Source organism: Eumetopias jubatus, unplaced genomic scaffold, assembly GCF_037043125.1.
Source record: "Eumetopias jubatus isolate StellerSeaLion01/CBP00866 unplaced genomic scaffold, mEumJub1_p1.0 scaffold_7, whole genome shotgun sequence".
Lineage (NCBI taxonomy): Eukaryota > Metazoa > Chordata > Mammalia > Carnivora > Otariidae > Eumetopias > Eumetopias jubatus.
Window position 1 is genome coordinate 33,921,323 of NW_028274813.1, and position 27,352 is coordinate 33,948,674.

Below are 27,352 nucleotides of genomic sequence, written 5' to 3' on the forward strand. Positions count from 1 at the left end.
ATTTCATTGCTAGTAATTGGTCTGTTTAAATTCTGTACTTTTCCTTTTTTTTTTTTAAAGATTTTATTTATTTGTCAGAGAGAGAGAGAGAGAGAGAGAGAGAGACAGAAAGAGCACAAGCAGGGGGAGTGGCAGGCAGAGGGAGAAGCAGGCTCCCTGCTCAGCAGGGAGCCTGATGTGGGACTCGATCCCAGGACCCTGGGATCATGACCTGAGCCGAAGGCAGACGCATAACCAAATGAGCCACCCAGGCATACCAAAATTCTTTACTTTTCCTGATTCAATTTTAGGAGGTTACCTGTTTCTAGGAATTTATCTTTTTCTTCTAGGTTGATTTGTTAGCATATAATTTTTCATAATATTCTCTTATAATCCTTTATGTTTCTGTGGTATTGCTTGCTATTTCTCCTCTTTCATTTAAAATTATGAGTCCTCACTATCTTTCTCTCTCTCTCTCACTCTAATTTGAGGAGACTGGCTAAAGGTTTATTGATTTTTCCAAAGAACCAGCTCCTGGTTTTACTGATCTGTTCTATTTTTTGTTTGTTTGTTTGTTTCTATTTCACTTATTTCTGCTCTAATATTTATTATTTCCTTTCTTATACTGGCTTTGGGTTTTTTTTCCTCTTTAATTTTTTATTGTTATGTTAATCACCATACATTACATCATTATTAGTTTGTGATGTAGTGTTCCATGATTCATTGTTTGTGCATAACACCCAGTACTCCACGCAGAATGTGCCCTCTTTAATACCCATCACCAGGCTAACCCATCCTCCCACCCCCCACCCCTCCAGAACCCTCAGTTTGTTTTTCAGAGTCTATTGTCTCTCATGGTTCGTCTCCCCATCTGAATTACCCTCTTCATTCTTCCCCTCCTGCTATCTTTTTTTTGTTCTTAACATATATTGCATTATTTCAGAGGTACAGATCCGTGATTGAACAGTCTTGCACAATTCACAGTGCTCACCATAGCACATACCCTCCCCAATGTCTATCACCCCGCCACCCCATCCCTCCCACCCCACCCCCCACTCCAGCAACTCTCAGTTTGTTTCCTGAGATTAAGAATTCCTCATATCAGTGAGGTCATATGATACATGTCTTTCTCTGATTGACTTATTTCACTCAGCATAACACCCTCCAGTTCCATCCACATTGTTGCAAATGGCAAGATTTCATTCCTTTTGATAGCTGCATAATATTCCATTGCATATATATACTGCATCTTCTTTATCCATTCATCTGTCCATGGACATCTTGGCTCTTTCCACAGTTTGTCTATTGTGGACATTGCTGCTATAAACATCGGGGTGCACGTACCCCTTCGGATCTCTACATTTGTATCTTTGGGGTAAATACCCAGTAGTGCAATTGCTGGATCATATGGTAGCTCTATTTTTAACTTTTTGAGGAACTTCCATACTGTTTTCCAGAGTGGTTGCACCAGCTTGCATTCCCACCAACAGTGTAGGAGGGCTCCCCTTTCTCTGCATCCCCACCAACATCTGTCATTTCCTGACTTGTTAATTTTAGCCATTCTGACTGGTGTGAGGTGGTATCTCATTGAGGTTTTGATTTGGAGTTCCCTGATGCCGAGCGGTGTTGAGCACTTTTTCATGTGTCTGTTGGCTATGTGGATGTCTTCTCTGGAAAAATATCTGTTCATGTCTTCAGCCAACTTATTGAATGGATTATTTGTTCTTTGGGTGTTGAGTTTGATAAGTTCTTTTATAGATTTTGGATACTAGCCCTTTATCTGATATGTCATTTGCAAATATCTTCTATTCTTTGGTTGTCTTTTGGTTTTGTTGACTGTTTCTTTTGCTGTAAAAAAGCTTTTTATCTTGATGAAATCCCAATAGTCCATTTTTGCCCTTGCTTCCCTTGCCTTTAGCAATGTTTCTAGGAAGAAATTTCTGTGGCTGAGGTCGAAGAGGTTGCTGCCTGTGATCTCCTTTAGGATTTTGATGGACTCCTGTCTCACATTTAGGTCTTTCAACCATTTGGAGTCTTTTTTTTGTGTGTGGTGTAAGGAAATGGTCCAGTTTCATTCTGCATGTGCTGATCAATTTTCCAACACCATTTACTGAAAAGACTGTCTTTTTTCCATTGGACATTCTTTCCTGCTTTGTCAAAGATTAGATGACCATAGAGTTGAAGGTCCATTTCTGGGCTCTCTATTCTGTTCCATTGATCTATGTGTCTGTTTTTGTGCCAGTACCATACTGTCTTGATGATGACAGCTTTGTAATAGAGTTGGAAGTCTGGAATTGTGATGCCACCAGCTTTGCTTTTCTTTTTCAACATTCCTCTGGCTATTCAGGGTCTTTTCTGGTTCCATACAAATTTTAGGATTATTTGTTCCATTTCTTTGAAAAAAGTGGATGGTATTTTGATGGGGATTGCATTGAATGTGTAGACTGCTCTAGGTAGCATTGACATCTTCACAATATATGTTCTTCCAATCCATGAGCATGGAACGTTTTTCCATTTCTTTGTGTCTTCCTCAATTTCTTTCATGAGTATTTTATAGTTTTCTGAGTACAGATTCTTTGCCTCTTTGGTTAGATTTATTCCTAGGTATCTTACGGTTTTGGGTGCAATTGTAAAAGGGATTGACACCTTAATTTCTCTCTCTTCTGTCTTGTTTTTGGTGTATAGGAATGCCACAGATTTCTGTGCATTGATTTTATATCCTGCCACTTTACTGAATTCCTGTATGAATTCTACCAGTTTTGGGGTGGAGTCTTTTGGGTTTTCCACATAAAGTATCATATCATCCGCAAACAGTGAGAGTTTGACTTCTTCTTTGCCGATTTGAATGCCTTTGATTTCTTTTTGTTGTCTGTTTGCTGTGGCTAGGACTTTTTTTTTTTTTAAAGATTTTATTTATTTATTAGAGAGAGAGATTGAGAGATAGAGAGCACAAGAGGGAAGAGGGTCAGAGGGAGAAGCAGACTCCCCGCCGAGCAGGGAGCCCGATGTGGGACTCGATCCCGGGACTCCAGGATCATGACCTGAGCCGAAGGCAGTCGCTTAACCAACTGAGCCACCCAGGCGCCCTGTGGCTAGGACTTCTAATACTATGTTGAATGGCTGTGGTGATAGTGGATATCCCTGCCATGTTCCTGACTTGAGAGGGAAAGCTCTCAGTTTTCCCCATTGAGAATGATATTCGCTGTAGGTTTTTTATAGATGGCTTCTATGATATTGAGGTATGTGCCCTCTATCCCTGTACTCTGAAGAGTTTTGATCAAGAAAGGATGCTGTACTTTGTTAAATGCTTTTTCTCCATCTATTGAGAGGATCATATGGTTATTGTTCTTTCTTTTGGTAATGTATTGTATCACGTTGATTGATTTGTGGATGTTGAACCGACCTTGCAGCCCAGGGATAAACACCACTTGGTCGTGGGGAATAATCCTTTTAATGTACTGTTGGATCCTATTGGCTAGTATTTTGATGAGTATTTTTGCATCCATGTTCATCAAGGATATTGGTCTGTAATTCTCCTTTTTGATAGGATCTTTGTCTGGTTTGGGGATCAAGGTAATGGTGGCCTCATAAAACGAGTTTGGAAGTTTTCCTTCCATTTCTATTTTTTGGAACAGTTTCAGGAAAATAGGTGTTAATTCTTCTCTAAATGTTTGGTAGAATTCCCCTGGGAAGCCATCTGGCCCTGGGCTTTTGTTTGTTGGGAGATTTTTGATGACTGCTTCAATTTCCTTAGTGGTTATAGGTCTGTTCTGTTTTTCTATTTCTTCCTGGTTCAGTTTTGGTAGTTTATACATCTCTAGGAATGCATCCATTTCTTCCAGGTTATCTAATTTGCTGGCATATAGTTGCTCATAATATGTTCTTATAATTGTTTGTATTTCTTTGGTGTGGGTTGTGATCTCTCCTCTGTCATTCATGATTTTGTGATTTGGGTCATTTTTTCTTTTCTTTTTGATAAGTCTGGCCAGGGGTTTGTCAATCTTGTTAATCTTTCAAAGAACCAGCTCCTAGTTTCATTGATCTGTTCTACTGTTCTTTTGGTTTCTATCTCATTGATTTCTATTCTGATCTTTATTATTTCTCTTCTCCTGCTGGGTGTAGGCTTTATTTGCTGTTTTTTCTCTAGCTCCTTTAGGCGTAGGGTTAGGTTGTGTATTTGAGACCTTTCTTGTTTCTTGAGAAAGGCTTGTATTGCTATATACTTTCCTCTTAGGACTGCCTTTGCTGAATCCCAAAGATTTTGAACAATTGTGTTTTCATTTTCATTTGTTTCCATGATTTTTTTTAATTCTTCTTTAATTTTCTAGTTCACCCATTCATCCTTTAGTAGGATGCTCTTTAGCCTCCGTGTATTTGAGTTCTTTCCGACTTTCCTCTTGTGATTGAGTTCTAGTTTCAAAGCATTGTGGTCTGAAAATATGCAGGGAATAATCCCAATCTTTTGGTACTGGTTCAGACCTGATTTGTGACCTAGGATGTGATCTATTCTGGAGAATGTTCGATGGGCACTAGAGAAGAATGTGTAGTCCGTTTCTTTGGGATGGAATGTTCTGAATATGTCTGTGAAGTCCATTTGGTCCAGTGTGTCATTTAAAGTCTTTATTTCCTTGTTGATCTTTTGCTTAGATGATCTGTCCATTTCAGTGAGGGGAATGTTAAACTCCCCCACTATTATTGTATTGTTGTCAATGTGTTTCTTTGCTTTTGTTATTAATTGCCTTATATTATTGGCTGCTCCCATATTAGGGGCATAGATACTTACAATTGTTAGATCTTCTTGTTGGATAGACCCTTTAAGTAGGATATAGTGTCCTTCCTCATCTCTTATTACAGTCTTTGGTTTAAAATCTAATTTGTCTGATATAAGGATTGCCACCCCAGCTTTCTTTTGGTATCTATTAGCATGGTAAATGGTTTTCCACCCCCTCACTTTCAATCTGGGGGTGTCTTCGGGTCTAAAATGAGTCTCTTGCAGACAGCATATCGATGGGTCTTGTTTTTTAATCCAATCTGATAGCCTGTGTCTTTTGATTGGGGCATTTAGTCCATTTACCTTCAGGGTAATTATTGAGAGATATGAATTTAGTGCCATGGTATTGCCTGTAAGGTGACTATTACTGTATATTGTCTGTGTTCCTTTCTGATCTATGCTGCTTTTAGGCTCTCTCTTCACTTAGAGGACCCCTTTCAATATTTCTTGTAGGGCTGGTTTCGTGTTTGCAAATTCCTTTAGTTTTTGCTTGTCCTGGAAGCTTTTTATCTCTCCTTCTATTTTCAGTGACAGCCTAGCTGGATATAATATTCTTGGCTGCATATTTTTCTCATTTAGTGCTCTGAATATATCACATGCCAGTCCTTTCTGGCCTGCCAGGTCTCTGTGGATAGGTCTGTTGCCAACCTAATGTTTCTACCATTATAGGTTACATATCTCTTCTCCCGAGCTGCTTTCAGGATTTTCTCTTTGTTTCTGAGATTCGTAAGCTTTACTATTAGATTGGGGTGTTGACCTCTTTTTATTGATTTTGAGAGGGGTTCTCTGTCTGGCTTTGGTTTTATGTTTTTCTTTTTCTAGGACTTTTAGTGTAAGGCTAGGTTGTTGAGATTTTTCCTGCTTCTTGAGGTAGCCTGTATTTTTGCTTTCTAGCCTCCGTGGTTTTTTTTTAATTTTTAGTTATTATTTTAATTATATATTTTTAGATTTAAATTCAAGTTAGTTAACATCTAGTGTACTATTAGTTTCAGGGGTAGAATTTAGTGATTCATTACTTGCATATAACACCCAGTGCTCATTACATCAAGTACCCTCCTTAATGCCCATCACCCAATTACCCCATCCTCCCACCTCCGCTCTAGCAACCTTCTGTTCTCTATAGATAAGGCAAATCACTTATGATTTCCCTCCTTCTCTGTTTTTATTTTTCCATCCCTTCCCCTATATTCATCAGTTTTGATTCTTAAATTCCACATGAATGAAATTGTATAGTATCTGTCTTTCTCTGTCTGACTTATTTTGCTTAGTATAATACAATCTAGTTCCATCCTCATTATGGAAATGGTAAGATTTCATGCTTTCTGATGGCTGAGTAATATTCCTGTGTGTGTGTGTGTGTGTGTGTGTGTGTGTGTGTACACATACACATATATACGACACCTTTTTCCTTTTTTTTTTAAAGATTTGAGAAAGAGAGAAAGGGTGCATTGTGTGCACATGGGGAGGGGTTAGGGACAGAGGGAGGGAGAGAGAGAAGAGTCACAAGTCACAAGCAGAATCCACACTCGGCACGGAGCCCAATGCAGGGCTTGTTCTCACAACCCTGAGATCATGACCTGAGCCAGAACCAAGAGTTGGACACTTAACCGACTGTGCCACCCAGGCACCTCTATTCTACATCTTCTTTATCCATTCATCAATCGATGGACATTTGGGGTCTTTCCATATTTTGGCTATTGTGGACATTGCTGCTATGAACATTGGGGTGCATGTGCAGCTTCGAATCACTATTTTCCTATCCTTTGGATAAATACTGAGTAGTGCAATTGCTGGGCTATAGGTTAGCTCTATTTTTAACTTTTTGAGGAAACTCCATATTGTTTTCCAGAGTGGCTGTACCAGTTTCCTTTCCACCAACAGTGTAAGAGGGTTCCTCTTTCTCCACATCCTCGCCAACATCTGTTGTTTCCTGACTTGTTAATTTTAGCCATTCTGACTAGTGTGAGGAGGTATCTCATTGTGGTTTTGATTTGTATTTCCCTGATGATGAGTGACACTGAGCATTTTTTCATGTATCTGTCAGCCATTTGTATGTCTTCTTTGGAGAAATGTCTGCTCATGTCTTCTGCCCATTTCTTGGAGTTTTTTGTTCTTTGGATGTTGAGTTTGATAAGTTCTTTATAGATTTTGGATGGCCCTTTATCTGCTAAGACATTTGCAAATATCTTCTCCCAGTCCATTGTTTGCCTTTAGTTGTGCTGATTGTTGTCTTTGTTGTGCAAAAGCTTTTTATCCTGACGAAGTCCCAATAGTTCATTTTTGCTTTGTTTCCCTTGCCTCCTAGAGGCATATGTACTAAGAAGTTGCTGTGGCCAAGGTCAAGAGATTACTGCCTGTGTTCTCTTCTAGGATTTTGATGGATTCCTGTCTCACATTTAGGTCTTTCATCCATTTTGAACTTATTTTGTATATAAGAAATTGGTCCAGTTTCATTCTTCTGAATGTGGCTGTCTAGTTTCCCAAACACCATTTGTTGAAGAGACTTCTTTTTCTATTGGATATTCTGTCCGGCTTTGTTGAAGATTAGTTGACCATGGAGTTGAAGGTCCATTTCTGGGTTCTCTATTCTGTTGCACTGATCTATTTATCTATGTTTGTGCCAGTACCATACTGTCTTGATGATTACAGCTTTGTAATACAGCTTGAAGTCCGGGATTGAGATGCCTCCAGCTTTGGTTTTCTTTTTTCAACATTATTATGGCTATTTGGGGTCTTTTCTGGTTCCATACAAATTTTAGAATTGTTTGTTCCAGCTCTGTGAAAAATGCTGGTGCTATTTTGATAGGGATTACAAGGTACTCTGTATTGTTATAATCTTACCTCTTAGAATAGCTTTGCTGCATCCCAAAGACTTTGATTATATTTTCATTTTCATTTGTCTCCATATGTTTATTTTGTCTTTGATTTCTTTGTTGATCCATTCATTGTTTAATAGCATGTATTTAACCTGCATGTATTTGTGTTCTTTCCAAATTTTTTCCTGTATTTCAAATACAGGTTTCATATTATTGTGGTCAGAAAAGATGCATGATATGATTTCTTTTTGAATTTGTTGAGACCTATTCTGTGGCCTAACATGTGATCTATTCTGGACAGTGTTCCATGTGCATGTGAAAAGAATGTGTATTCTTCTGTTTTTGGATGGAAAGTTTGGAATACATCTGTTATATCCATCTGATCCAACGTGTCATTCAAAGCCACTGTTTCCTTGTTGATTTTCTGTCTGGATGATTTATCCACTAATGTAAGTACCATGCTAAAGTCCCCCACTATTATTGTATTATTATCAATTTCTTCCTTTATGTCTATTTATAGTTGCTTTATGTATCTACGTGTTTCCATATTGGGTGCATAATTATTTACAATTGTTCTATCTTGTTGGATTGTTCCCTGTGATTATGTAGTGTCCTTTGACCCCATTACAGTCTTTGTTTTAAAGTCTCTTTTGTACAATGTAAGTATTGCTACCTCAGCTTTCTTTTCACTTCCATATGCATGATAAATGTTTTTCCATCCCTTCACTTTCAACCTGCATGTGGCTTTAGTCTGAAATGAGTCTCTTGTAGGCAGTATATAAATGGGTCTACCTTTTTTTTTTTTTAAAGATTTTATTTATTGGGGCACCTGGGTGGCTTAGTCATTAAGCGTCTGCCTTCGGCTCAGGTCATGATCCCAGGGTCCTGGGATTAAGCCCTGCATTGGGCTCCCTGCTCCGTGGGAAGCCTGCTTCTGCCTCTCCCTCTCCCCCTGCTTGGGGTCCCTTCTCTCACTGTCTCTCTCTCTGTCAAATAAATAAAATCTTAAAAATAAAATAAAATAAAACAAAAGTTAAAAAAAGATTTTATTTGAGAGAGAGAGACACAGCGAGAGGGATCACAAGCAGGGGGAATGGGAGAGGGAGAAGCAGGCTCCCGGCTGAGTAGGGAGCCCGATGAGGGACTCAATCCCAGGACCCCAGGATCATGACCTGAGCTGAAGGCAGTCGCTTAATGACTGAGCCATCCAGGCGCCCTAAATGGGTCTACCTTTTTATCCATTCAGTCACCCTATGTCTTTTGATTGGAACATTCAGTCCATTCACATTCAATGTAATTATTGATAGGTATGTACTTATTGCCATTTTGTCACTTGTTTTATGGTTGTTTTTGTTCTTCTCTGTTCCTTTCTTCTCTTGTTCTCTTCCCTTGTGGTTTAAATGGCTTTGTTTCGTGGTATGCTTGGATTCCTTTCACTTTATTTTTTTGTATATCTATTACAGGCTTTTGGTTTGTGGCTACCATTTGATTTATATATAACATCCTATGCACACAGCAGTCTATATTAGGATGATTAAGTTTGAACCTATTCTGAAGTAACAAATTTTACTCCCCACATTTTTATGTATATGATGTCATACTTTACATGCTTTTATTTTGAAAATACCTTGGCCAATTTTTATAGGTACAATTTATTTTTACTGCTGTTGTGCTTTAACCTCTGTACTGGTTTTATAAGTGATCAATGTACTACTTTTATTATGTTTGTATATATCTGTGAAATTTTTTCCTTCCATTATTTTCTTACTCCTGATTATGTCTTTTTCTTTCCACTCAAGGAATTCCCTTTAACATTTCTTATAAGGCTAGTTTATTGGTGATGAATTCTTTTAACTTTTGTTAGTGTGGAAAACTCTTTATATCTATCTACTTCTATTTGGACTGACCCTTGCTGGATAGAATATTCTTGACTGCAGGTTTTTTCTTTCAGCACTTGAACGTATCACTGCCACTCTCTTCTGGCCTGCAAAGTTTCTGCTTAAAAATCAGTTAATAGCTTTATAGGATTTCCCTTGTATATAACTGTTTTCTCTTGCTATTTTAAAAATTCTTTTTGTCACAATGTTTTGCCATTTTAATTATTATGAGTGTTGGTATAGATCTCCTTGGGTTGATTTTGTTGGGGACTCTCTTTGCCTTGTGGATCTGAATGTCTGTTTTTTTCTCCCAGACTAGGGACGTTTTCAGTCATTATTTTTTCAAATAAATTTTATGCTGCCTTTTCTCTCCTCCTTCCTGAGATCCCTAGGATGCAAATTTTATTTAACACTGGATGGTGTCCCTGAGTTCCTTTAACCTATTCCCATTTTTATTGTTATTTTTTCTATTTGCTGTTCAGCTTAGTTGCTTTCTATTACTCTGTCTTCCAAGTCACTGATGCATTCTTCTGCTTCTTCTAGTCTACTCTTTATTTCTTGCGTATTTTTTATTTCAGTTATTGAGTTCTTCATCTCTGGTTCTTTTTTATATTTTCTATCTCTTTGTTGAAAGTCTCAGTGAGATCCCCCGCTGTCTTCTCAAGTCCACTGAGTATCTTTTTGACAATTACTTTGAATTTTCGGTAAGGCATGTTGCTTATCTCCATTTCATTTTGCTCTTTTGCTGTGATTTTGTTTTGCTCTTCAATTTGGGACACATTCCTCTGTCTCCTTATTTTGTCTAACTGTGTTTTTTCCTACATATTAGGAAAGTCAACATTTCCTGATCAAGAATAGGTCCTGTAGGGCCCTATAGTGCAATATCCCCTGTTCACCAGAATCTGATGCTTCAGAGGTATCCCTGTGTTGCATGTACTGTACTGTTGTAGTTGAGCCATGTCTGCCTTCAGTCCAATTGGCTATCATGGACCTCTGTGCTTGCTGCAAGCAGAATTTGGTCTCCATGCAGTAAGGGGTCAACCTGGGGCTGCCTTGGGCTTGTAGTTTGGTTATATCAGATACCTGCCCTCAGTCTGTTTGCCAGAAATTAGACTGCACCGAATTGCAAGGCACTCTCCCTGTGTTGTCCCCCAAGTGGCTTTCTTTGGTGGGTAGAGCTGGCAGTCAGATCAGATGTCTACCCCCAGCCCATAGTTGGGGCTGCAGTTGAACTGGTATGTGTGGTTATCTTTCCTACTCCCCAGGGCAAGAGTCACTTAGTCACTTTGTAGTGGTGTTGGCCACTGTTGGGGCTGTTCACAGAATGAGACATGTTAGGTACCACTTCAGAGATACTCCTGCTGAGTAGGGCATGTTGGATGGGGCAGTCCACAGGAGCTTTTCAAAGTCCCAGGTGTTTTTCCAAACTGCTGCTTCTGTGCTGTATCTCAGTGGGGTTGTTTGTCATGCTTTTTTTAATTAAAGATTTTTTATTTATTTGACAGAGAGGGACACAGTGAGAGAGGGAACACAAGCAGGGGGAGTGGGAGAGGGAGAAGCAGGCTTCCCCTGGAGCAGGGAGCCTGATGCAGGGTTTGATCCCAGGACCCTGGGACCATGACCTGAGCTGAAGGCAGACGGTTAACGACTGAGCCACCCAGGCGCCCCTGTCATGCTGTCTTTTTAAGGGTGACGATTCAGTTTCCTATCAGTCTCTGGCTCTCCCAGATCCAAGTCACTGGTTTTTAAAGTTCCTAGTATTAAGCCCCACTGAGTGTAAAAATTCATGAAGCTAAGCCTCTCTGGTTTTCAATGCTAAATATTATGGGGATTCATCTTCCCAGTGCAGGTCCCCCATATCTGGGGCCCCTGGTGTGGAGTCTATTCTCCATTTTCCATTCTTGTGGTGTCCCTCCTGTTTGTGGTTAGTCTCACAAGTTAGTTTGGTTTCTGGCCATAGTTGACCAGGTCACCACTCTTCCTACTGGTTTTCTTAATGTGGTCTCTTCTCTATGAGTAACTGTGGAGAGTCTGTTCTGCCAGTTTCATTTTCTGGGTTTGTTACACTGATGTGGTTGTTATCTAGGTGTATCTGTGGGATAAGGTGAGCTCAGGATCCTACTTCCCAGGCTCTAGAATGTATTTTTAAGACACTGAGGATGACTGATGGATTCTATTTAATATTATCAAGTACTTTGTCAAAAATAATGGTCTAAGATAAACTGAAAGGGGATGATAGAAGATATAAAGAAAAAAAGTCTGATAATAGAAAACACTAAACACAAGTTGAATGATTTTTGCTTCATATTCTCTAATGTATCTGTTTCAATACCTTATATAGTGCCTTGTTTTTCCTAGAGTATCCTACTTCCTTTTCTACTGTTTTTTTCCTCTTTTTTTCCTTTGGGGGAACATAGGGGGCAGAAAACTTTTTCTTTTGCCATTATTGATGTGGAAAAGAGATCGAGATGACTTGTAAGTAACTTAACATCTAATATTTAACTAGTGCTTGTTATCCGTCATATACTGTACTGGTAATTTTATATTACACTCAGAACACCCATGAGGTAGTCATTATATATTACCTTCCAGCTTTTTATATGTAAACATAGATTTCTGTCACTTTTGACAGATACTACTTACCCTTTAGTTCTAATTTTTAAATATTTCTACATCTGATACAGAAGATAAATTATTTTTGTCAGCACTAGAGTTGGATAGCAACACATTATTCAACAAAAGATTGAGGTATATCTGTCTGAATTTATACTTATAAAATAAACCTCAGAAAAAGGAAACAGAAATAAGATAAAGATTTTTGTTTATTTTCTTTGAAAGATTATTCTGGTTTTATCTTCTTCAAGCATATCAAATTAGAAAAGGCATAAACAGCCAGATATATTCAATATTAAATGATAATACAAAAGTACTTTTTAAAAATGCTGGTGCACTAGATTCCTTAATAGACTGAATTTTCATTAATTTCAATAAAAATTCAACTAGTGGAGAGCTACCAAGAAGAAAAACAACAAGAAAAACAAGAATAAAAATCCTGAACCTATTTTCACATTAACTGTGGGATAATTGGTTAACTTATTACTTAAGACACCTTCTAAAATATATAAAGTACGGTTATGAGAATGAATTCAGTTTATTCATTCCGCTCAGTATTGTCTGAGTACTTCCCATAGGCAAGGCAGTGTTAGGCAATGGGGCTGCAAGAGTCTTACCCTAGGGGAATTTACAGATTTACAGAAAAATATCAGGAAGTGTTAAGATAATTAAATAAGTGCTGCAGATACATGAAAAGCTACGTGAATGACAGGAAGAGTGTTTTAGTCTTAGGTGAGGGAGGGTAATGGTGATTACAGAAGAAAGAAAGAAAAATCCAAGCTGCTACCTGAAAAACAGGTGTTATAGAGGCAGACTGGGAAGAACATTTCAGGCAGAGGAATGGTATATAAAAAGGACAAGAAGTTAGAAAGAGAACCTGATGTGTGTGCTAACAATGAGGATGGATGGGTGGAATGAAGTAAATATTTGTGTCTCCCCAGAAAATTCGTATGTTGAAAACCTAACCCCAATGTGATGGTATAAGGAGATGGGACCTCTGGGACACGCTTAGGTCATGAAGGTGGAGCCCTCATAAATGCAATTAGTGCCTTTATAAAAGGGACTCCACAGAGCTCTTGACCCATCATTACGTAAGGCTACAAAAAAAGTCAGAAGTCTACATCCTGGAAGAGGCTCTCACACCAGAACCTAATCACTCTGGCACTCTACTCTGAGACTTCCAGCATCCAGAATTGTGAGAAATAAGTTTCTGTTTGTTTAGAAAGCACCCCATCTATGCTAATTTGTTATAGTAGCCCAAGTTAAAACAGTGGGAAATGCTGCTAAAAAGGCAGTTAGCAGAGACAATTTATACAGGCCCTGGAGAATAATCTTAAAGAATTCAGTCTGTATTCATAGGAAAATGACATTTCACTGAAGTTTTGAAAAGAGGAATAATATGCTGATATTTTTGTTTTCAAAAGATATCTCTGGGCTGTGATTTGATAAACTAATTGGATAGATGGAAAACAGGAAGCAAAGAAACCAGTTAAGAGAATGTTAGAATAATAGGAGATGTGAGTTAGGATGGTTGCAATAGTGATGTAAAGAAATGGACAGGTTATAGTTCTTTAAGTATATTCTGACTTACAGAGAATATAACAATAACTTTTATATTCTAAAATATATTTTTTGAAATTTAAATACATAAAGAATAATTTTTTAAAATGGGATATTTCAGCAAAAACTGGTTCTAATCAAGATTTATACCAAAATTTCAATATATTGTGTTAAACTTATAGGCATGGATATATAAAGAATAATTTAAAATAATCTTATTCCCCTTAAAAGTAAATTTTTATTAAGTATTAAATATGTAAACATTTCTTTGCATATATAAAATGTAGACAATAATAAGAACCCACCTAGGTATCTATAATCTAGGTTAAGAAAGAGACTACTACTTATATCTTCAAAGGCTACTGTGTGCTTATCCGGATCTCAAGTCTCTTTTTTCCAAAAAACTCTTTTCCTGAATCTTAAAACCATTTCCTTACTTATTTTTATAATAACTTTATTGAGATAGAATCCACATACTCTACAACTTATCCATTTAAAGTGTACAATTAAAAATTTTTAAAGTGTATTCACAGATTTGTGCAACCATCATCATGATCAACTTTAGAACATTTTTATCAGCCTGCCCAAAAAATCCTATACCCATCAGCAGTCCACATTTTCTTCCAATCCCCACTCCTACACAACCAGTAATCTACTTTTTGTCTCTTTATGTTTGCATATTCTGAACATTTCATATAAATGGAATCACAGAACATGTGGCCTTTTGTGACCAGCTTCTTTTACTTAGCATAATGTTTTCAGGATTCATCCATGTTGGAGCACACATCAGTCACTCATTTACTTAAAAAATACTTTTGCACATATGTTTATCTAAATATATTATTCTATCCAGTTTATCATGTTTTTGAAATTCATACAAGTGGAATTATACTGTATATATTCTTATACAATTTGGTTTTCTCACTCAACATTGTGTTTGTGATATTTCTCCATGCTGATGTACATAGCTATGGTTCATTTTCACTGATGTACCATATTCTATTGTATAATTATACCACAATTTATTTATCTATTCTTCTGCTTATGGGCATCTTTTGCTTCCATTTGTTGCTATTACAAAAAATGCAGCTATTAAAAAACATTCCTTTACATTTCTCTTTGTACATATGTGCAAGGCTTTCTATAAGGCAATGTTCTTCAACTTGCAGGTCAAAGCCAATTAAAAGGGCAATAAACTGACTTAAATAGTCATAAGTAGCATGCCAAAAACCCCCAAAAGAACAGAAAATATCAGAATGCCTTCCTTATTGCTAGGATTATTGTTTCTTAAACCTTTTGTAATTTCTATATACACATATATGCATGTACGTGTATACATATATATGTATATATACATACCCAAACAGAGACATACACACACACGTATGTGTGTGGGTATGGGATTACAATGTAAAGTATATCTCTTATTGTGGCTCATGGTCAAAAAGTGTAAGCTACCTTTCTAGGGTATGTTACTAGATGTGGTTTATGAGTCATAGTAATAAGCAGATGTGCATCATTATATATAAAAACAAATCATTTTCCACAGTCCCACTAGTAGTATTGCTGCCTATCTTGACAAGGCTTGATGTTGACAGTTTTTTTTTATGTTGTTTGAATGATAGATAAGTAATAAAGCAACTACAGTAAAATGTTAATGGTAGAATTTATGTAGAATCTATATAGAGTATTCACTGTAAAATTCTTTCAATGTGGTATATTAAAGGTCAAGGTACCTGTACCCCTGAAACAAATAATACATTATATGTTAATGAAAAAAAAAAGAAAAAAACTGTTTGGCAGTATCTAATAAAGCTAAACATACTTTAAAAAAGGTCAAGGTAAAGTTGCCTCAACTTCTAACAGTTTTTTACAAAGCAATACCATACTGGAATAGCCTTACATTCTACCAGAATTCAGCTGATCTTATCCCTATAAACAGATCCAATAAAACCACTTCCCCTAAGAAGTGTCCAATAGAGTTACTAGAAAAGCGTTACATATTTCATCTTGACCAGTTTGGACAAGGATATCCTATTGATTTTCTTTAAATTTCCTATTCACTATCTTCATCCTGTTTTCCCACTTTTACAAATGTATAAGCACCTTACTGTTCATTTATATTGGCCTATTATTTTTTTCTGTAACTTATATATCTTCATCTGTTTCTGCAGGGTGTTTTTTAAATTTTTTTTAAAGATTTTATTTATTTATTTGACAGAGAGAGACACAGCGAGAGAGGGACCACAAGCAGGGGGAGTGGGAGAGGGAGAAGCAGGCTTCCCGCGGAGCAGGGAGCCTGATGTGGGGCTCGATCCCAGGGCCCTGGAACCATGACCTGAGCTGAAGGCAGATGCTTAACGACTGAGTCACCCAGGTGCCCCTCTGCAGAATGTTTAAGATTTGTAAACTTCTGGAGGGCAGGTATGGACCCTTTTGTATAGCATCTAGTAGAATGTTATGATATTTATGCATTTAATAAATCCATTTTTATGTAACAAGAGAAGTTCAGAAAATTGAGCTAAAGTTAAAATCTCCACATCATGAAATAAAAAATAAACATAAAATAAACCTTGCAAAATTTGGCTCTATTTAAAAAAATATATTTTGGATTTATAGGATAGCAATTGGTTTATATATATCTTGATCTTTTATCTAACAAATTAGATAGTTGGTTCTTCCATTGGTTCTAAAAGACTACTGATTTTTATAAGTTTCTTATAATAGGTAATCATGAAGTTCTGTTTCAACCTTTTCAATGCCTATTCTATTTATTTCTTTTATTTTGTACAGTGTTGAACGGAAGTAGTTACAGCAGGACTCTTTATCTTATTCCTAACTTTTAAGAGAAGACTAATAGCATTTATTAACTGTATTTGCTTGATCAGGTAAGGAAGTTCCCTTATAATCCTAGCTTGCTAAAAGCTGTTATTCATAATGGGTGTTGAATTTTATTAAATCGTTTTTATAAATCAATTAAGACTATATGGTTTTCCCCTTTAATTTGTTAATGTTGTGATTCATGTTAATCAGTTATCTAATGTTGAACCATCTTTGTATCCTTGAAATAAATCAATCTTGGTCTTGATGTATTGTTTTTTACATATTGCTGGATTTGGTGTGTTAATATTTTATTTTTTAAGTTTTTTTCATCTATGTTCACTATGATATTAGCCTATACTTCTCATTTTTTCAACTGTTTCTTTCTGGTTTTGGTAACAAGATTATTGTAGTCTCATAACGCAAATTAGGAAACGTTTACATTTCTACTATTCTCAGGAAGAGCTTATATAAGATTGGAATTATTTGTTCCTCAAAACTTGTACAGAATATGGCTCTAAAATGAACCGAACTGTTTTTAAAAATATAATTTATTTTTTTTGAACATTACATTTACTGAAAAATTGAGAAGATTAAAAATATAGAGAGTTTACATATACCCTGTACCCAGTTTCCCCTATATTTAACATCTTACATTAGTATGATATAGTTTGTTAGGATTAATGGACCAATATTGGTATATTATCATTAACTAAAGTCCATACATTATTTATATTTTCTAATGTCCTTTTTCTGCTACAGGATCCCCTCTAGATTGCTGTATTACAACATTTAGTTTTCAAGTCTTATTATGCTCCTCTTGACTGTGACAATTTCCCAGACTTTCCTTGGACTTAATGACCTTGATAATTTTGAGGAGTACTGGTCAGGTATTTTGTAGGGTGCCCACTACTCGAGTATGGCTGATATTTTTCTTACAAAACTACAGTTGTGGGATTTGGGGAGGAAGACCACAGGAGTAAAGTGTTATTTTCATCACATCATATCATCATATCATGATACATGAATGTTACTGACTTTGATCACTTTGTCAGATTTCTCTACAGTAAAGTTACTCTTTTCTTTCCCTTGCCACACTGTCTTCTTAGGGAGGGAATCACTGTGTGCAGCCCAACCCAAGGAGTGGGGAATTAACATGCCCCCTCCTTGAGGGTAAAAGCCTCGACATAAATAATTTGGAAATCTTCTACATGAAAGATTTGTTTCTTTTCCCTCAGTATTAATTTATTTGATCATTTCTTTATATCAGTATGGACTCATGGGTATTTATACCTTGGGTTATAATAAAGTACTACTACAGTTTGTTGCTCAAACTGTTCCACCTTTCACCATTGGGGGCTTTGTCAGGCTCCTATGTTTCTTCGACATACATCCATCAATGTGGTTTTTTGTTTGCTTTTTGAGCACTTCCTTACTTTTGAGCACTAAAAGACACTCTAGGCTTATCTTGTATATTTCTTGCCCCAGTCCTAGAACTAGCCATTTGTCTGAGGAGAAATTCCTTTTATTGGTCAATAGTATTAAAAAACCAAGACCTGAGCATTAGGTATGCTTGTTGTTACTGAGGAATTGTTTCTTTTGGACCCTTTCTGCCGAGAGAGGAAAGGAATACATGTGTGTATGCTAACCTGTGTAGATACACATATCTACAAATATTTCTATCTATAACTATTTGTATGGTTAATATTAAATTAATATTAACCTAAACATGATTAAAATTAAATATAATCTTAAACTAAACATGAATCCATAGTGATGTCTCCAACTCTGAACACATGGATCATTCTAAGCTCCTCCCACTGTAAATATGTGATTTCTCTACTAATGAGAAACATGGTTCCCACCAATCACCATCCATTTAACTTAACTGTTCAAACATACAGCAAACATATAGAGTAATATCAGAATTGTTAACCCATACTTCCAAGGGATAGAACACTTAGAATAAAATGCTTATATACAGTTCCCTTATCTTTAGTCTTAAAAACACCACTTATATCCAAAGTTAAAGTAGTCCCCTGCCCCTTATCCATGGTTTTACTTTCTACAGTTTGTTACCCATGATCAGCTGTAGTGTGGAAGGAGATGATCCTCTTTGTAACATATCATAAGGAGGTCAATAGGAGCCGAACACTATGTCACACTGCCTATTTGTAATTCATCTCACTTCATCATATTACACAGGCATTTTATCTCACATCATCATCATCATCATAAGAAGGGTGAGCAGAGTATAATTAGATATCTTGAGAGTGAGACCACATTTACATAACTTTTACTACAGTATATTGTTATAATTGTTCTACTTTATTATTAGTTATTGTTGTTAATCTCCTACTGTGTCTAATTTATAAACTAAACTTTATCATAGTTATGTATGTATAGGAAAAAACAGCATATACAGGGTCTGGCACTAGCTGTGGTTTCAGGCATCTACTGGGGGTCATGGAATGAATGTATCCCTTGTGGATGAAAGGTGACTACTGTATTTGGGTCGGTATCTTTTCCCTCAAGCCCCTTCAGTGAGATTGTTTCTTATATTTATAATACATTTAGATGCTCTTGCCAGAGTCTGCATTATTTTCTGGGATCTGCCAACTGCTTAAATGCTGTTTTAAAAAAATTTTGCATATGTTAAGCATTCTTTGTGATGTAAAGTTCTGTGAGTTTTGATAAATGCATAATGTCATGTTTCCATATCCCCCCCAATATCATATAGAATAGTGTTACTGCCCAAAAAATATGCTATGATTCATCCATTCATCTATGTCCGTCTTCCCACAAATCCCTAGCAGGCACCGATCATTTTACTGTCTATACTGTTTTACTTTTTCTAAAATGTCACAAAATTGGAATCATATGGTATGTACCCTTTTCAAACTGGCTTCTTTTACTTAGCAATATGCATTTAGGATCTTCCATGTCTTTCTGTGGCTTGATAGCTCATTTCCTTTTATCTTTGAATAATATTCCATTGTATGCATGCACCACAGTTTACTTATCCATTTACCTGCTGAAATACATCTTGGTTGATTTTAGCTTTTGGCAATTATCTTCTGAACATTCACATGTGGATTTTTACGTGGGCATAAGTTTTCAAATTAATTGGGTAAATACCCAGGAGTTCTGTTGATTTTGGGTACAAGTTTTTTTTTAGATATTGTGATAGAAGAACTAGATGAAAAAATCAATAAGGATATGGAAAAACTCAAAGACACCATCAATTATCAGGATCTAACTGACAAAGAATGTTCCACATGACCGAACAATCTACATTCTTCTCCAGTGCCCATGGAACATTCACCAAAAGAGATCCTGAGACTATAAAAATAAACTTCAAGAAGTTTAAAATAATTGAAATCATACAGTGTATTTGCTGACCACAATAGAATCAAATTAGAAATCAATAACAGAAAGATAACAGTAAATTCTCATATGTTTTGAACCTACTCCAACTTATAAACTTCTAGATAACCAATGGAGCAAAGAAATCTCAAAAGAAATGAAAAAGAAATACTGCAGTGATTGCAAATGAAAAGACAACATATCAGAATTTGTGGGATGCCCCTAAGACAGTGCTTCTAATACTCACATTAAAAAGAAGGTAAAATCTCAAATCAACAATATAAGCTCCCACCTTAAAGACCGTATAGAGCAAAATAAAATCAAAATAAAGAATGAAATCATAATGAACAGAGATCAATGACATTTGTGAATGGAAAAATAAAGAAAACCAATGAAACAAAATCTCATTCTTTGAAAATATCAATAAAACTGAAATATCTTAAGCAATACTGAAAAAGAAAAAGAAGACAAATTAGCAGTATAGGAATAAAACAGTAATATTAATACAGACAGTTAAGACAAAAACAATAATCAGAAGATACTAGGAAAACTCTACATACATAACTTAGATAACGTAGATGAAATGGATGAATTCCTTAAAAAGCACAAAATGCTACAGTTAATCAAATATAAAATAGATAATTTGAAAAGCTTTATAACTTTTAGGGAAATTGAATCTACTGTGCAAAAACTCTAGAAAAACAAATCTCCAGGCCATATGTTTCACTGGTAAATTTTACAAAATGTTCAAAGAGAAATTACTGTAAATTCTACATTAACTCTTCCAGAAAAGAGAAAAGGGAACACTGTATACTACTTTTTAATGAAGCTAATGTGACCCTGACAGTAAAAACATATAAAAAGATATCTCTTATGAATACAGATATAAAAATTCTTACCAAAATATCAGCAAACAGATTTCAGCAATATATAAAAAGAATGAAAAGAAAAATAAGAATGATATGACACAACCCAATGGAGTTTTTTCTAAGAATGCAAGACTGGTTCTAAATGTAAAAAAGTCAATCAACATAATCTATCACACTGACAGGATAGAAAAAAATAGATCACATAATTATATGAATATGCAAAATGCATATCAATATCCATTCATGATAAAAACTCTCAGAAAAACTTGAAATAGAAACAGAGCAGAAATTTTCTCAAACTTGAAAGATTTTAAAAGCCTACAAATGACATAATACTACTGATGAAAGACTGAAAGCTTTTCCCATAAGATCAGGAAAAAGGCAAGGATGTCCACTCTTATCATGGCTACTGAGCACAGTGGTGGAAGTTCTAGTTAGTACAACTGGCAAGAAAAAAAAGATCAAGGCATGCTAATCAGGAAGGAAGAAATAAATTGCCCCTATTTGTAGGTAACATAAGTATACTGAAAATATGAAAAATTCTTAAAAAAAAAAAGCAACAGAAAATATCCTCCTAGAACTAATCATACTAGTATTTAAGCAAGGTTGTAGCACATAAGATCAATATACAAAGAAAAATTACTACAAAGAACAAACTGGTGGTTGCCAGAGGAGACAGGAGTAGGGTGAGGGGTGAAATGGGTGAAGGGGACTGGGAGGTATATAAGTTTCAAGTTACAGAATGAATAAATCCCAGGGATGAAAGATACAGCATAGGGAATATATAATGTTATATGGTAACAGATGGTAGCTACATTTGTGGTGAGTATAGCATAATGTTTCAAGTTGTCAAATCATGTTGTACACCTGAAAGTGATGTAGTACTGTGTGTTGACTATACTTCAATAAAAAAAAAATTAAAAATAAAATACCATTTACAGACTTCTTATGTCCAGTACTGCATATTAGAAGCTTGGGAGTTGCCACTCCATCCTAATGACAAGTAAAAAGGCTGAATGGACTGAAAAATCAACTCTTTGGATATATAAGAGATGGGAGATACAGGGCAAACTGCTATCTCCTAGACTGAAGAGACCAACAGGCAAGAAAAAAAAGAGCAGAGACTCACAAGGAAAACAGCTACAGGAAACAGTGCTGAGGTGGGAAACCTGAATTGTAATTGATGAATTGCTGGATGCTTGGTATGGACAAGTGGAAGTTATAAATTCCAGGAGAACCCAGTCATAGGGGAGCCTCCAAAATATTTTGAGATTTACTTCCAAGAGCATAACCAGGTTCCTATGGAAGATAATGAAGAAAAATCCTTGTGCTTCCAGCAAGGGGAGAGGAAAGGAACCATTCCAAAATGCTGGTAGCACTGTGTTCTTAATAAGGCCTGACTTCAGGGATAACTAGTTAATCAGAGTATAATCTGCTGGGATATTATCAGAGCCTAATTAACCTGGAAGAAGCAATAACCCAACTTCTGCTCACTCTGGCCATGCTGTCCCACCTAAGGTTGGGGGTGGTGTGAGAAAGAAATGAGAAACACTTGTGAGGTGCAAAGTCCAGAGGCACAGGATCACTAAAGGATTGAGACCTAATTGTAGGACTACAGAACACTTCCCCTCCCCACAAATCTCATGACCATATTACCTAAGGACATTTAAAACAGTTCCTTTTTTGTGGAGAAAGGGGAACCTCTTGCACTGTTGGGAATGAGAATTGGTGCAGCCAATCTGAAAAACAAGATGGAGGTTCCGCAAAAAGATATAAATAGAACTACCCTATGATTCAGCAATTGCACTATTAGGTAATTACCCAAAGAATACAAAAATACTAATTTAAAGGGATATATGCACCTGATGTTTATAGCAGCATTATCTACAATAGCCAAATTATGGAAACAGTTCAAATGTCCATCAACTGATAAATGGATTAAGATGTGGTATACACACAGACACTGGAGTATTACCATAAAAAAGAATGAAATCTTGCCATCTGCAATGATGTAGATAAAACTACAGAGTATTATGCTAAGTGAAAAAGTGAAATAAGTCAGTCAGAAGAAGATAAATACCATATGATTTCACTCATATGTGGAATTTAGGAAACAAAACAAATGAGCATGGGGGAAAAAGAGAGGCAAACCAAGAAACAGACTCTTAACTTTAAAGAACAAACTGATGGTTACCAGAGAGGAGGTGGGTAGAGGGATGGGTTAAATAGGTGATGGGGATTAAGGAGGGCACCTGTGATGAGCACTGGGTGTTGAATCACTAAACTGTTCACCTGAAACTAATATTACACTGTATATTAACAAACTGGAATTTAAATAAAAACTTAAAAAAATAATCTAAAAAAAACACAGTTCCTTTTATCTATCAAGAAAAAAAATTACAAGGCATACTAAAAGACAAAAAACACAATTTTAAAAGACAGAGCAAATATCAGAACCAGACAAGGCAGGGATTTTGGAATTATCAGACCAGGGATTTAAAACTAAGATTAATATGCTAAGCATTGTAATGGATAAAGTAGATAGCATGCAAAAACAGATGGGTAATGTAAGCAGAAAGATAGAATCCAATGAAAGAACTAAAAAGAAATGCTAGGCATAAAAAAACTTCGAATAGTAATGAAGAATGCCTTTGATGGGCTCATTAGTAGACTAGACACAGCTGAGAAAAGAATTTCTGAGCTAGAGGATATATCAATAGAACCCTTGAAAACTGCAAAGCAAAAAGAACAAAGACTGAAAACAAAATAATAAAATATCCAGGGACTGTGGGATAACTACAGAAGGTATAATATGTGTAATGGGAAAGAGAAAATGACAGAAGAAATACTTGAAACAATAATGCCTGAGAATTTCCCCAAATGTCAGACACCAAACCAAAGATTCAGGAAGCTCAGAGAACTTCAAGTACGGTAAAGGCAAAAATGAAAAACAAAAAAACCCCAAACTACACCAATGCATATAATTTCAAACTACAGAAAATCAAAGAAAAGGAATCCTGAAAGAAGTCAGAGAAAAGAGCAAAACAAAACCCTTACCTAAAGAGGAACAAAGACAAGAATTACACCTGACTTTACCTCAGAAGACATGCAAGCAAGAAGTAGAGGGAAATATTTAAAGTGTTGCAAGAAAAGAACACCAAGTTAAAATTCTGTACACTGTCAAATTATCCTTTTAAAAGTGCAGGAGAAATAGAGGCTTCTCAAATGAAAATTGAGGGTATTTGTTGCCAGTAGATCTGCCTTGCAAGAAATGTTAAAAGAAGTTCTTTAGAGAAAAGGGAAATAATGTAGGTCCTTTCATAGAGTATAAAAGGTGGAATAAGTGAAAGTAAAATAATTTATTTTTCTTATTCTTAATTGATCTAACATATAATAGTTTGTTCAAAATTATAACACCAATAATATTTCAGTTATATATGCTTATATATATATCTTACATGTATATGTATGCTTATATGTATAAGTGAAATGAGTGACAGCAATAATACAAAGGATGGAGGAAGGAATTAGGATAATTTTATTATAAGGTATTCACACTATTTCTGAAATAGTATGATGTTATTTGAAAGTGGACTTGGGTTAATTGTAAATGTATACTGTAAACTCTAGGGCAACCATAAAAAAAGTAAAACAAGAAGTATAGTCAATATGCTAAGAAAGGAGGAAAAAAACCAGAATCATATATAAGGCTCAATTAAAACAAACAAAAGGCAGAAAAAGCAAAAGATAAAAATAGAAATGAAGAACAGCAACAAATAGGAAACAGTATTGAATATGGCAGACATAGGGATGCCTGGGTGGCTCAGATGGTTTGGCGTCTGCCTTTGGGTCAGGTCATGATCCCAGGGTCCTGGGATCGAGTCCCACATCGGGCTCCTGGCTCGGTGAGGAGCCTGCTTCTCCCTCTCCCTCTGCCTCTCTCCCTGCTCATGCTCTATCTCTGTGTCTCAGATGAATAAATAAAATCTTTAAAAAAATGAATATGGCAGGCATTAATCCAACAATATTAATAATCACTATGGATGTCAATGGTCTAAATGCACCAATTAAAATTTTGACAGAAATTGTTAGACTCCCAACTACATGTTGTCTAGAAGAGACCCACTTTAAACATAAAGATACATATAGGATAGGTTAAAATGTAAATGGATATAGAAAAACATATCATGCTAACATTAATCAAAAAAAAAAAAAGCAGGAGTAACTATATTAGTTTCAGACAGTTATCCATGCTAAAGAAAGACATTTATAATGATAAATGGTCAATTCCCCAAGAAAACATAATGATTTTAACGTGCCTGCACTTAAATACACAGTGTCAAACTTGTGAGGTAAAAGCTAAAAACTGCAAAGAGAAATAAGTCCACTACTTAAAGACTGCAACACCCCTCTGTCAGAAACGGACAGACACAGGAGTATCTGAGCAGAAAATGAGTAAGGACAAACTTGAACTCAACAACTCCATCAAACAACTAGGTATAATTGACATCTATATACTACTTCATCCAATAATGGCAGAGTATATATTCTTCTAAAGCTCATGTGAAACATTCACCAAGGTAGACCACTTTTTGGGCCACAACACACACCTTGGCAAATTTAAAAGGACTGAAATTCTACAGTGTCTACTTTCAGACTACAATGGAATTAAAATAAAAATCAGTAACAGAGAAATGACTGGAAAATCCCAGAATATGTAGAGAATAAACAGCACACTTTTAAATAACACTTGGGTCAAAGAGAAATTTTGAAATATTTTGAAGTAAATAAAAATGAAAGGGGGTAGGGGAATTGACAAAACAGGTGAAGGAGATTAAGAAGTATAAATTTCTAGTTATCAAATAAATAAGACAAAGAAATGAAAATTTTAAAAAAATAGGGAGAGAGGAAGGAGGAGAGGGAGAGATAGAAGGAGAGAGAAACTTTAAACTTTGAAATGCAGAGAAAGCAGTGCTTAGAGGGAAATTTATAGCACTGAATACAAATATTACTAAAAATAAAGATCTTAAGTCAATCATCTGAATTTCCACCTTAAGAAAACAGAAAAATAAAAAGAAAAAAGAAAAAGAAAATTAAAATTAATTCAAAGTAAGCAGAAGAGAAGTAACAATTAGAGAGGAAATCAATGAAATGGAAAATTGGCAACCCACAGAGAAAATCTATAAAACCAAAACTAGTTCTTTGAAATGATAAATAAAACTGATAAGCCTCTAGCCAGGCTAAGTAAAAAAGAGAATACACAAATTACAAATATTAGAAATAAAAGAGAGGATATCACTAGAGTTCCTACACACATTAAAAAGACAAGAATACTTCGAACAACTCCATACCCATAAATTTGATAACCTAGATGAAATGGACTATTATTTTAAAAATGCAATCTGCCAAAACTCACATAAGAAGAAAGAGACAATCTATCTAGATAGGCTTATTAACTTCTATTAAGGAAACTGAATCAATAATTAATAATCTTCCAAGCAGGAAGCACCAGGCTTGGATGTATTCAATAGTGAATTCTACCAAACATTTAAGGAAGAAATTACTCCAATTCTCTATAATCTCTTAAAGAAGATGCAGAGGAAATACTTCCAAACTCATTCTATGAGGCTGGTATTACCCTAATGCCAAACAAAGCAAAGACACTGGAAGAAAAAAAAAACAAAAAAAAAACTACACACCAATGTTTCAAAAATCCTCAACAAAATATTAGCATATTGAATCCATTGTGTGTAGAAAATTATACACCACGACCAAGTAGGATTAATTCTGGGTATGCATGGAAGGTTCAACATTTCAAAATCAATTAATGTAATTCATCACAGGCTAAAAAAGAAGTCACATGATCATATCAATAGGTGCAGAACAAGCATTTGACAAAATCATACACCCATTTGTGATCAAAACTCAGTAAACTAGAAACAGAGTGTGGACACGAGGGAAACATCCTCAACTTGATAAAAAAAATCTATAAAAACCTACAGCTAATATATTACTTAATGGTAAAAAACTCTTAGCTTTTTTTAGTAAGGTTAAGTATGATATCCCCTCTCACCACTCCTTTTCAACACTATACTGGAAATTTTAGTTAATGCAATAGGACAAGAAAAGGAAATAAAAAGTATACAAACTGGGAAGGAAGAAACAAAACTTCCTTTGTTTATAGATGACATGGTCATCTATGTACAAAAGCCAAAAGAATCATCAATAAAAAACCTTCTGGAACTAATAAGTGATTATAGCAAGTTTGCAGAATACAAGGTTAATATGCGAAAGCCAATCATTTTCCTATATACTGGCAATAAACAACTGAAACTTGAAATTAAACATAATACCAGTTACATTAGCAGCACCCAAATGAAAAAAATTATAATCTAAAAAAAAATCTGTGTAATACCTATATAAGGAAAACTATCAAACACTCAGTGATATCAACAAAGAACTAAATAAAGTTCCTATCCCGTGTTCCTGGATTAGAAGACTGAATATTGTCAGAATGTCAGTTCTTCCCGGCTTGATCTGTGGATTCAATGGAAATCTGATTCAAAATTCCAGCAAATTATTTAATGGATATCTATAGACTGATTCTAAAGTTTCTATGGAGAGGCAAAGGATTCAAAATAGTCAACACAACATTGAAGCAGATTGAAGTTAGAGGATTTA

At 35.6% G+C, this 27,352-nt stretch overlaps 1 protein-coding gene across 3 annotated transcripts in view; it reads right to left on the bottom strand.

Annotated features, from left to right (window-relative positions):
* GPHN (gephyrin) overlaps positions 1 to 27,352 on the bottom strand; it is a 626,989-nt gene that overhangs the window by 257,672 nt on the left and 341,965 nt on the right. The gene's annotated exons all lie outside the window — the stretch shown is intronic.